Source organism: Gopherus evgoodei, chromosome 17, assembly GCF_007399415.2.
Source record: "Gopherus evgoodei ecotype Sinaloan lineage chromosome 17, rGopEvg1_v1.p, whole genome shotgun sequence".
In the NCBI taxonomy this organism is placed as follows: domain Eukaryota; kingdom Metazoa; phylum Chordata; order Testudines; family Testudinidae; genus Gopherus; species Gopherus evgoodei.
Genome location: NC_044338.1, coordinates 16,846,057 through 16,857,144, shown reverse-complemented (window position 1 = coordinate 16,857,144; position 11,088 = coordinate 16,846,057).

The window sequence follows — 11,088 nt, the reverse complement described above, 5'->3', positions numbered from 1 at the left end:
GATGTGGGAGGGGAGCTTCCTAGACCGGAGCACCTGGGGTGTGGGTGAATTTTGTGACACCCTATTCCCCCCCCCAGCCATCACCCTGTAGTCCCCACTCCTGCCCCATGCTGGGCAAGGGGCAGTCCCATCCCCAATGAGGCTATGGTGAGGGGCAGCCAGTGGTTTCCCCAGGAATTGAAATTAGGGGGGGTGTTCGAATTTACAGGGGGGTTGTCAGGTCCAATGAGATATATAAAAGAGATATGAATAAAGTAAATGTTTTGTTAGGATTATGCAAATTTAACATAGGAAAATACAAGTTACACCAAAACACATAACAGATCTAGATTTCTAAAAAAAAATAAATTAAAAAAAGTATTTAATTTAAATTGACTTTTGAAAAGTAAGCCATCATGGGATAAGAGGGCAGTCCTCTCATGGATCAGTAACTGGTTAAAAGATGGGAAACAAAGGGTAGGAATAAATTATCAGTTTGGAGAGAGATAAATAGTGGTATCCTTGAGGGGTCAGTACTGTTCAACATATTCATCTGGAAAAATGGGTAAACAGTGAGGTGGCAAAATTTGCAGATGATACAAGTTAGTTAAGTCCCAGGCAGACTGCAAAGAGCTAGAAAGGGATCTCACAAAACTGGGTGACTGGGCAACAAGATGGCAAATTAAATTCAATGTTGATAAATGCAAATTAATGCACATTGGAAAGCAATCTCAACTATACATATAAAATGATAGCATCTGAATTAGCTGTTAACACTCATGAAAGAGATCTTGGAGTCATTGTGGATAGTTCTCTGAAAACATCCACTCAATGTGCAGCAGCAGTCACAAAAGCAAACAATGTTGGGAATCATTAAGAAAGGGATAGATAATAAGACAGAAAATATCACATTGCCTCTATATAAATCCATGGTACTTGCACACCTTGAATACTGTGTGCAGATCTGGTCACCCATCCTAAAAAATATATATTGGAATTGGAAAAGGTACAGAGATGGGCAACTAAAATGATCAGGGATATGAAACAGGAGGAGAGATTAAAATGACTGGGAATTTTCAGCTTAGAAAAGAGATGACTAATGGGGTTATGACAGAGGTCTACAAAATCTTGACTGGTGTGAAGAAAGTGAATAAGGAAATTTTATTTAATCCTTCACATAACAGAAAAACTAGCAGTCACCCAATGAAATTAATAGGCAGCAGGTTTTAAAAAAACAAAAGGAAGTACTTCTTCACACAGTATAAAGTCAACCCAGGGAACTCTTTGCCAGGGGATGCTGTGAAGACCAAAACTCTAACAGGATTATAAAAAGAACTAGATAAATTCCTGGAGAACAAGTCCATCTGTGGCTATTAGCCAGGATGAGGAGGGATGCAATACCATGCTCTGAGTGTCCCTAGCCTGTTTGCCGGAAGCTGGGAATGGCCAACAGGGGATGGTCACTTGATGATTCCCTGTTCTGTTCATTCCCTCTGAAGCACCTGGCATTGGCCACTGTTATAATACAGGGTACTGGGCTATATAGAGCATTGGTCTGACCCAGTATGACCATTCTCATGTAAAAATTAATTATAATAATAAAAATGTTTAGTACAGAAACTCCCCAATATAATGACCTCCCAAGATAGCAACAATGTGAGATAACAACCTTGGCAAATAATGCATTTTAAAAATCTTGGCCTACTAGGAAACATATTTATATAAGTTTCCATTCCCAGTCACAAATCTAGCATCCTGCAGCAAAGTGACTAAAATATAGTCCAACAAACTAATGTTTATTCAACATGCCCCTGACTTTTCCCTCCACTCACCGGTGTTGTCCTTGGTCAGTGGAGACTCAGAGTTCAGAGGTGCTTTCACATGAGTACACCTTCCAGGTGGGGGACAAGAAGGCACCTTGCTCGTTCCTCCAGCTGCTCAGTGTTTGCTCTATCCACAGCTGTTCGTTGTGCCACCGTTCATTCCACCACTCTGTTGCCAATGGCCCTGAGCAGTCACCTTCTGCTGCCACCTGCCCCTGTGACCTCTGTGAGTTGGTCTCTTGAGGTTCCACCAGCTCTCAGTCATTTCAGCTGAGCTCTCATTGGGGGAGCCTCGCTGCTAGTGCAGTCTGGGCTGTCTCGTCCACAAAAACGCTGTCCCACAGGAACACTGGCCCCACAACAGGACTAAGCACTTAGACCTGATTGTCAGTGATTTCAGCTGCAGCGGTCACTTAACAGAACAAAAGACTCGCTCTCTATGGAGCCTAATCAGCTCTGTCTTTAAACAGTGGAGAGGGACAGGTCCCCACCCTCTCTCTTGATGCCTTCAAATCATCACAGACTAAGTACAGTTCTACTGCCCTTTACTCATACAATAAGAACAACATTTCATCCGCCCCCGCCCCCACATTCAAGTGGTTTGTAACCCAACCCCAGCCAAAATCCATCACTTGGACAACACAGCTCTGTTTGCTGGATACCTAGGTAGATTAGGTGTGAATGTACTTGTGGACCTCCCCTGCTGGACTTTATCCCCTGAGCCCTGAACCCACCGAATCGAACTCCACCATGTGAGAATCATCCTATCCCCATTACCTAGCCCGCTTATCTTTACCCATGACTGTCTGTAACATGTATGTATGAGCGATGTACCCCCACTGCTTCCTGCCTGTATCTTGATCTCACCCACTGTACACCCCGCATTGGGAACATGGCAGACTGTATATGTTATGTGCTGTTCAATATCAAACTACTAGCATCCCCCTATACTCTGTATGCTACCCCCAATGATCAATAACTGACTTTTCAAACTCTCTGTATCGTTTATTTTTAAACATTTCTAATAAACTTTATAATCTGGCCTCACAGCCCCAGCTCATCACTAGCTGTCAGGGAGAGCTCATTTAGACTTTGCTTACAAATCATCATTTGATATTATTAGGTTGGCCAACATCATGAATGCACTGACATCAAAAAAATCAACAGCTGTATAAGGAAGCAAGGAAGCTAGTCTATGTTCATACTTTTCAAATCTATTATACTTTTTCAGATACACATATTTTATCATACACTGTATAAGCTTTTAAGTGTGTATTAATGTTTCAGTTTAAATTCAGATTTCCAAACAGTCACTAAATTGGTATGTAACTAGCTCACAAAACTAGGGGGGGTGTTGGGGAAATTCAGGGGGGGTGTACACCCCCCTGGGGGGGGTCTAGGGAAATCACTGGGGGCAGCAGCAGGGGAAGCTACATGTGATGGCAACCCCCCCCACCCACCCAGTACCCACCATAGGGGAGGCGAGTGGGCTTTCTGGACCTGAGTGAGTCGCTAGGAGCATGTGCAGTGACCGTGGTGCAGAGGAGTGTGCTGCCGGAGGGGGAGTGAGGGGGGAGAGGAAGGTCCCTCCCCTGGAGCTTGCTGCTGCCAGCGAAGGGGGGAGTCCTCTCTGGCCCTAGCCCTGGGGCAGCCTGTCTGCACCCCAAGTTCCTTATCCCCAGCCCTGCCCCACCCCAGAGCCTGCGCCCCCAGCACCCCAACCCTGAGCACCCTCCTGCACTATGAACCCCTCATCCCCAGCCCCACCCCAGAGCCCTCACTTGAGGGAAAAAACATGCAACTTAAATTTGGTGGTCATTTTGGAGTATCATTGTGTTTAGCACAATACTTGATTATTTTACACCCTTTAAAGTATATAACTAGTTGTATACAGGTGTTACAAAGTGGGAATGTTTGTAATGTTTTCTCTGAATACTGTGTGGTTGCCTCAGTTTCCCCAATGCATTTCTCAAGGATCTAGATGTGCCAGTGTGATGCTCTCTGCACAGAGAATGGCCAAAACCCTGTCTCCAGGCAACTGATGGCCTGGGCCGCTCTCCTGCAAGATGCCAACTGAAGGTGTTGGAGAGCAAAGAGATCAGGTGGCCTCCTAATGCCTGGAAAAGAGACAAAGGCCAGAGGAGAGAGTGTCAGTGCCTGTGCGGACTTCCGGGAAGCGCGTGGTGCGGAAGGGGATGCTGGGATGCTTTGGAACTACTCCATGCAAAACCAGTCAGGACTCTGGGGGAGCCTCCTCTCTCTGAGCAGACTGTCTTCAGGGCAAGAAGCTTACATCTTCCTGGGTCTGACCTCGGAGCATTCAGCATGCCCTTCCACACTGTGCGCTTTCCGCAGCGAGTGTGCCCAGGCAGGTCCTGTGGCAACCAGAGGTCCCTGCACCCCAACTCTACAGTCAGACGTGACTCTCAGCCAGCCGGTAAAACAGAAAGTTTATTAGACGACAGGATCACAATCTAAAACACAGCTTGTAGGTACAGAAAACGGGACCCCTCAGTCAGGTCCATCTTGGGGGGTGGGGAGCCCAGACCCAAGTTCTGGGCCTCTCCCCATTTCCCCAGCCAGCGCCAAACTGACATTTCTTCCTCTAGCCTTTGTGTCTCTTCTAGACAAGGAGGACACCTTCAGTTGGCACCTTGCAGGGGAAACTGAGGCACCCACACAGTATTCAGAGAAAACATTAAGAACATTCCCACTTTGTCACAACAGGTGCAACAAAGTATAATACCTTATATTGAAACAGGCAAGTGCTGCTTCTGACTTTGCACTTTTAATTGACCCATGTAATCTTGTGGTGCCAATGCGTTGTAGCTTCATTTTATATCAGCTTACGGAGCGGGGGGGGCACCACCATTTTGGGCACCAGCAAAAATTATACAAACCTGCTGCCTATATATCTTGTACGATGTCAGCAAATCGGACATCAGTGCAGGGAGATGGACTTGATTCTGAGCTAACACTGATGTACTTTGGGAGTAACTCCATGGAGCCACACTGGTATAAAACCAGTGAGAGGAGATTCTAGCCCTGCCTGTCTACTGGTCAGAACAGGAGTGGGGCTAGGAATCAGGACTCATAGGTTTTGCATCTGACTCAGCTATTGACTTGCAGTGTGATCCTGGGCAAACCACTTAACTCTGCTGTGTTTCTGTTTCACCATCTGTGAAGTGGGGATAATATTAATACTGCAACAAACCCATGCCCGCCTCATAATGTCACATGTATCTATATGTTGCATAGCTTGACGACTTGAAGAGAGTGAGGCTAGAACTCTGATCCTCTGGCTTCAAAAGCACAGGCTCCTTCCTACCTTCGGAGCTAATGGAGTATGTCCATTAGCTGCTGACAATGCAGATCAACAGCTCTGATTGTAAGTACAGAGGTAGTGATACACATCTACAGCAGCTTGTTCATGCAATGGTGAAGGCTGTTTTGAAGCTTAACTCTTAAGGGTTTCAAAGTGCTCTGGCTGTTTGGATGAAAGGTGGTGTATAAAAGCAAAGTGTTATTAGCAATCCACTACTGCTGATTACACTGCTTCTTCAAAAATAAAAATGCCTTTCCTTAACTCCAACATAACTCTTTTTTGGCCTAAGAATTTTCCAGGTAATTGTGTAGATGTGGAATGGAATGGGTTAAACCTCTCCCCGCCTGCATTGCCTAGCATGGATGGCCTTAAGAGGCAAAAATGATTACATATGGAACAATTTGGCTGCAGGTGATTAACCTGGGGCTAGTCCACCCTGAGGAGCTAGCCAAAGCTAGGAAAACAGGTTTGTTTTCTGAGATGGATTTTTACTGTTAAGGAGATTGGAGTATGTGTTGGAGATTGTGAATGGAGTGGCATTCAGTGAGAGCAATGGAGAACCAGCTTGCTGCTGCTGGGGACCTGGAATTAGCAGAAGTGGAGGTCTGTGAAGAAAGCACCTGTCTCTTGGTTGCAGACTATGTCATGTAGTGGAGTGGTAAGAGTTGATATGCCTGTCTTAAATGTTTGGTAGAGGAAGGTTTTCCATTTGCCTTTTACTTGGTGGGAGTAAGCATGTTCAGCCCTGTCTCTGATATTTTGTCTAATGAACTTGGAGACAGTAATATCTGAATAGAGCTGGGGCTTATAGATTGTAAAGTGAGAAGGGACCATAATCATCTAGTCTCTCCTCCTGTGGAGCTCATGTTGTAGAGTTTCACTCAGCTATTCCTGTGTGGGAGGGATTAGTTCTTCACCTCTGTGAGAATGAACATTGTTGAGCCCAGTCACTTGGGGCTGAAACAGAGTATCTCCTGAATTCTGTACCTGATATGCTCAGAGACTTTGGGAAAGCCTCTTAATTTCTCTGTGCTCGGGTTTCTCAGCCTGCAGAATAGGAGTATACTTGCCTTTATCAGAGGGGTAAATTGAGGCTTAATTACCTGTACAACACTTTGGGATGAAAGGTGCTATCTGAATGCAAAGCACTGCCAGGGACATGAAGCAAATCATGGCTTCTAATTGGCAGGAAGGAATTCCATATGGTGATCTTGAGTTGGTCTGCCTATACTAAAAGTATTAATAATGCTAATATCTGGAGCAATAACCAGTCAGACTGCATATGCCAATGACTGCATCCTGATTGGCTGCAGTGTGAGTTCAGTCAAACCTGTTACTCAAGAAGTTACTTCTTGGGACATATAACTTCATCTGTCTTTTAAAACACTGGCCTAAAAGCTATGCAGAAACCTACAGGCAGTTGACGCAGTCAGATCTGGAATGCCATCTATCATTGTACTGTCAGAATGAATGTATATAACAGTACACTTAATGATATCATGTGTCTGAGAGTATCAAGATGGATTGTTTTCAAAGGATAAAGGTAGGTACTTTCATATTCATTGAAGCAGGAATATCTGCTCAATTTTCTTCAGTGCTGTGTGCTATGAAACTTGTAGATGGCCTGTACATATTTGTATTACAGTAGCATTATTTGAAAGAATGCAGCTGGAAAATCAAATTGCAGGCAGCAGAGAACAAAAGAGACACAAAATGTATCGTATTAGGCAGGGCAGTGTCCCTTTCCTTTGATGTTCCCCTACAGTGTTATGTGTGCATGAACCATCTCCCACCTCTTCTAGCCCTGCTAGAAGGAGGGTCATCGAGGGGCCCTTTACCCAGCCTGAATGCCAAGGAGACACAAATGAAATGTCAGTGGCTGTGGATTTCACAAGCAGCAGGAGCTGTCTATGCAGGTGCCTGTCAAAGCTCTGAGTTAGGAGTTCTGTGGGAGCAGGAATCAAATTAACCATTGTCATGTGGAGGCTGAAATGGCATAAGCCCCTAGTATTAAGGTGAAAGCTGCACTTTGGCATTTGCACCTGCTGCTCCTTAATGCACAGACCTTCACCTGTGTAAAGCTTAAAAAATGCAAATAAACAGTTAGTGTGATGTGCTTTTGCAAGTACCAGGGCATAAGAGCCATAGTTTGAGATTTTTAAACTAGGATCCCTACACAATTGACTCTTAACAGACAGCATAAAAGTGGGTCAAAGAACTGCAAAGGAACATCAGTTCAGAGACAGTCCTGTGAGTTTAATTACAGGGGCATGGGGGAAATACCTAACTTGATCAATATCTGTCTGCAAAGCTCTGTTGAATGGAGATGGTGCAGACGCATATGTGCTGATGACTAAATTTCAGAAACATGGAGAATTATGGATTTGCTAAACTGTATAGACCAGTGTGGCGTTCTAGCTGCTCAGAATGAATCATGACAGCAATTGAGCATACAGAAAGGAGATGTATTTTTATCACTCAGTATTTTATTTGAGTACATAAACATTTTAGCAAAGCCCTGGTGAGATTCCAAAACATGTATTCTGTAAATCTTTGCATCGCTTCTTTGAGCCGCAAGGCTTGTGAGCTTCCCCACTACTTGTCCACCAGAAAGATATAGTTACTGCCCTAGCCTAGGGGCAAACTAGAGCGTCCATTGCTTCCTTCTCTAATATTAACTCATTCCACCTGCTGCCTTCTAAACAAGTCCAAATTGAGAGGCATGCAGAGATCCACTGCAGCTTCTGTGGAGCCATGCTTAGAGACCCTCTGTACTTGGCACAGGATCTTGATTCTGAATTTGCCATGTTGTGTCTACTGCTTGACCTTTTTCCCCATCTCTGATGGAAGGATGCTGTGTCATCCTCCCTTTTGGCTAAGATTATATTGGTCAGCCAAAGAAGAAATAAAGCACAGATGTGCTCAGTAAGACACACAAGTAACTAAAGAGTTTCACATAGACTTTGCAGAGCCCTATATTAATTGTTTCCTGTAGCTACTTTTCTTTGCCCTTGTGGCTTCTTTTGTGGTAGCCTGTAATTGCACCTCTTTTACCATCATTTGTGCGGACAGCGTGGCTTCTCCTCCTGCAGCCTTGTAAGAACTCCCGAGCTGCTAAGTGTGCTTTGACCAGGTTAATGCTGTACTTAGATGGAAGACCAAGAAATGCTTGGATGCTACAGGACCAATGTAGGTAGCATTTTCTCCTTGGATTCATACTGCATCAGTGCCCTATCACGGTGTTAAGCAGTGCTATGCTGCTGTAGGAGGCTGTGAGGCTTCAAACAGAGCATGAGTGGCTAAAATCCTCTGGTACCATTGTTCCTCCATAAAAGTAGGAGAATTAACCCCAATGTCCTCTTTGTAACCTGAAAAGGCTTGCAAGTGCAGCTCCAGTTTTGGGCTTCACACGACCCCATACTGGGCAGCTTGCATTCGGGTTTGGTAGCGAGTTTTTCAATTTAAGCAGAGCTCAGTCAATAACGTCCATAGTTTTATGGCCTAGACATTTCTTGTGAACTGGCTCACTGGACTGTATCTGTATGACAAGCTCAGGCTGGAATGGACATGGCGTGCTTCCTTCCAGTGCAGATCCTTCTATCCCAGCCAAGGAAAAGTAAGATGCATTCTGCATGCCCGTGTGAACCTATAGTTCACACCATTGTTAACCCTTTGGAGACCATGAATAGCAATTTAGTTGCTCATGTGATTGTTGTTTAGAACAAAGGCCTCAGTCTAATTGGGTCAATAATAAATTTTTAATATTCACATTAATAAGTCTTGCATAACTACGTGTGTTCCAGTTTCTTCAGTGCTTTGCTAGGAGCTGTTTGAAACTGTAATGATGATAATCCATAATGAGCAGAAAACTCAATTTTTGCCAATCTTCAGCTTTTTTTTTTAAATGAAACTTAATGGAGCTGTGGAAGGGCTATACCTGACCTCTTTATTATGTGTATTGTTTATTTGTGTACAGATGTGACTCAGTCTAGCAAGATATTTGCTACATGATTTGGCTTTTTTGCAGACTGTGCCAAAACCCTGCTTTTGAAATCAATCGCAAAATTTGTTTCCCTTCGGTGGCACCAAAGCTTGCCCCTCTATTTCCAGTCAAGGGAAGCCACCATCAAGATGCCTTGTGCAATAGCCTTTGCCCAGTGACATGGGCTAGCTTCGTATTATCTGTGTTTTACCATAGCATCTAGGCGCCCTAGTCATCATAGCACGCTGGTTCTGTAAGGGGATAGGGTTGCATTTGCTGGAGTGTGTTTCCATCTTCTCTATACAATAAATACACTGCAGTATACCCTACCATCTGGCTGGAGTTTCAGCCAAACCCACATGGATTTTAAACACTGAGCGTATCCCCTCTATATCTGACCATCTGGGAGCAGTGCAGTGTTCAGCCTGCCAGCAGATGAGTAGAGGCTCAGTGGGCTAATTCTACATAATTAGCTTTTTGGCAATGGGGTCACAAATGGTGGGAAAGCTTTTAATTTAAAAAAAAAAGAGAGAGAGTGGTTTAGATTGAAACCCTGAGCTCTGCTGCGTCCCTTACAAGAGCTGGCCTGCTGCAGTGTATGGGGCAGTTCATGCCACGCTGAAAGCCTGTGTCTGTAGATAGAAATGAATTGCAAGGAACTAAGTGGAGGTGGATGGGTGATGGAATCCGCATATCCTGCATTGCTGCTGTCATTCCATCCTCCGGCTTTAACCGTGAACCCTTTTTGATGACTATACAGAGGTTCCTGGCCAATGGATCAGTGTAACTGTAGCCCTTTCCCTATAGCCCCTTTAATGTTTCTCCTCCACCAGTCTGTCTGAGCCAGCAGAGGAGCTCACCCCTGGCACCCACAGGTTGTGGCACCATTGCACTTGTGTGCACGCATGTGTATAAATTACCCAGGAGAAGAACGTTCCATGAAGATACTGGAAACCTGTCTTGCAGGTGCTACGGTCAAGAGCACTGTAGAAATAAAACATACTGGTTTGGGTCTCCTCTCTATTGATGATGGTGCCAGTATTGCGTTTCCCACTGTAAATGTTGTTCTCTGTTGGCAGGGATCTGACCAATGGCTGTTTTGTTTTTAAAACTGAGAACTAAATCAATGTTGGTGTTATATACAGTGCTTCATGAGCTGGAAGCTTGAAGTATCACTGTGCTGGGGACTTGGACTAGAAGACCTCTTGAGGTCCCTTCCAGTTGTATGATTCGATGATGCATTCATGACTGATGTTTGTGAGTGTATTATGATGTATTTCTGCAATTTTTATTAGCAAGGAGGTGCTAGGCCAAGGAAGGTAGCTCTTGTAGAGACTTTTGCCCCTACCAGTGCTCCCTAGAATTGTAGGGGGGGACCCTTAGATTGGTGCAATAAACATCTTGTAATAAAAATCTCAAGTGTGTGGCACAGGAAAAAATTACCAGAAGCAGACAGTGGAATAGTAAATGAATGGGAATTGGCAGCAAACCTAAGCAAATCCATTCCCTGCTTTGATGAAACTGGGAAGAGAAATAATCAGCACATACCAGTTTGCAGTGACCATGGGGAATCTCTCTTCATTCACTGGAGGGCCTCCCAAATCTAGTCCTTGGCAGGCTTGCAGGTAAATTAATACTGTCAAGGACTTTATCTAGTACAATGCCTGTTGGCGTAATGTGAACTCCTCTGTGGCGACTACATTGTCAATACCAAGCAGCATCTCTCTTCTTTCCCTCTTGATTTTTCCTATATGGAAAGAGCCAGTTACTACACTAGAAAGACTATTCACTGCCAACAAATTATCCGCATCCCCTATGAGTTTTGAGAGAATAGCAAGAATGCAATTAAATTCGCCCTTATTAGCATTAAACCCGCAAGCAACCAAGTCAAAATATAGCTGAACAATAATCCCACAAGAGCCTGGAAACAGAGGAAGAAGCTGCAGAAGTGTTCTTAATTCAGGCCTCTTGCACTCGTG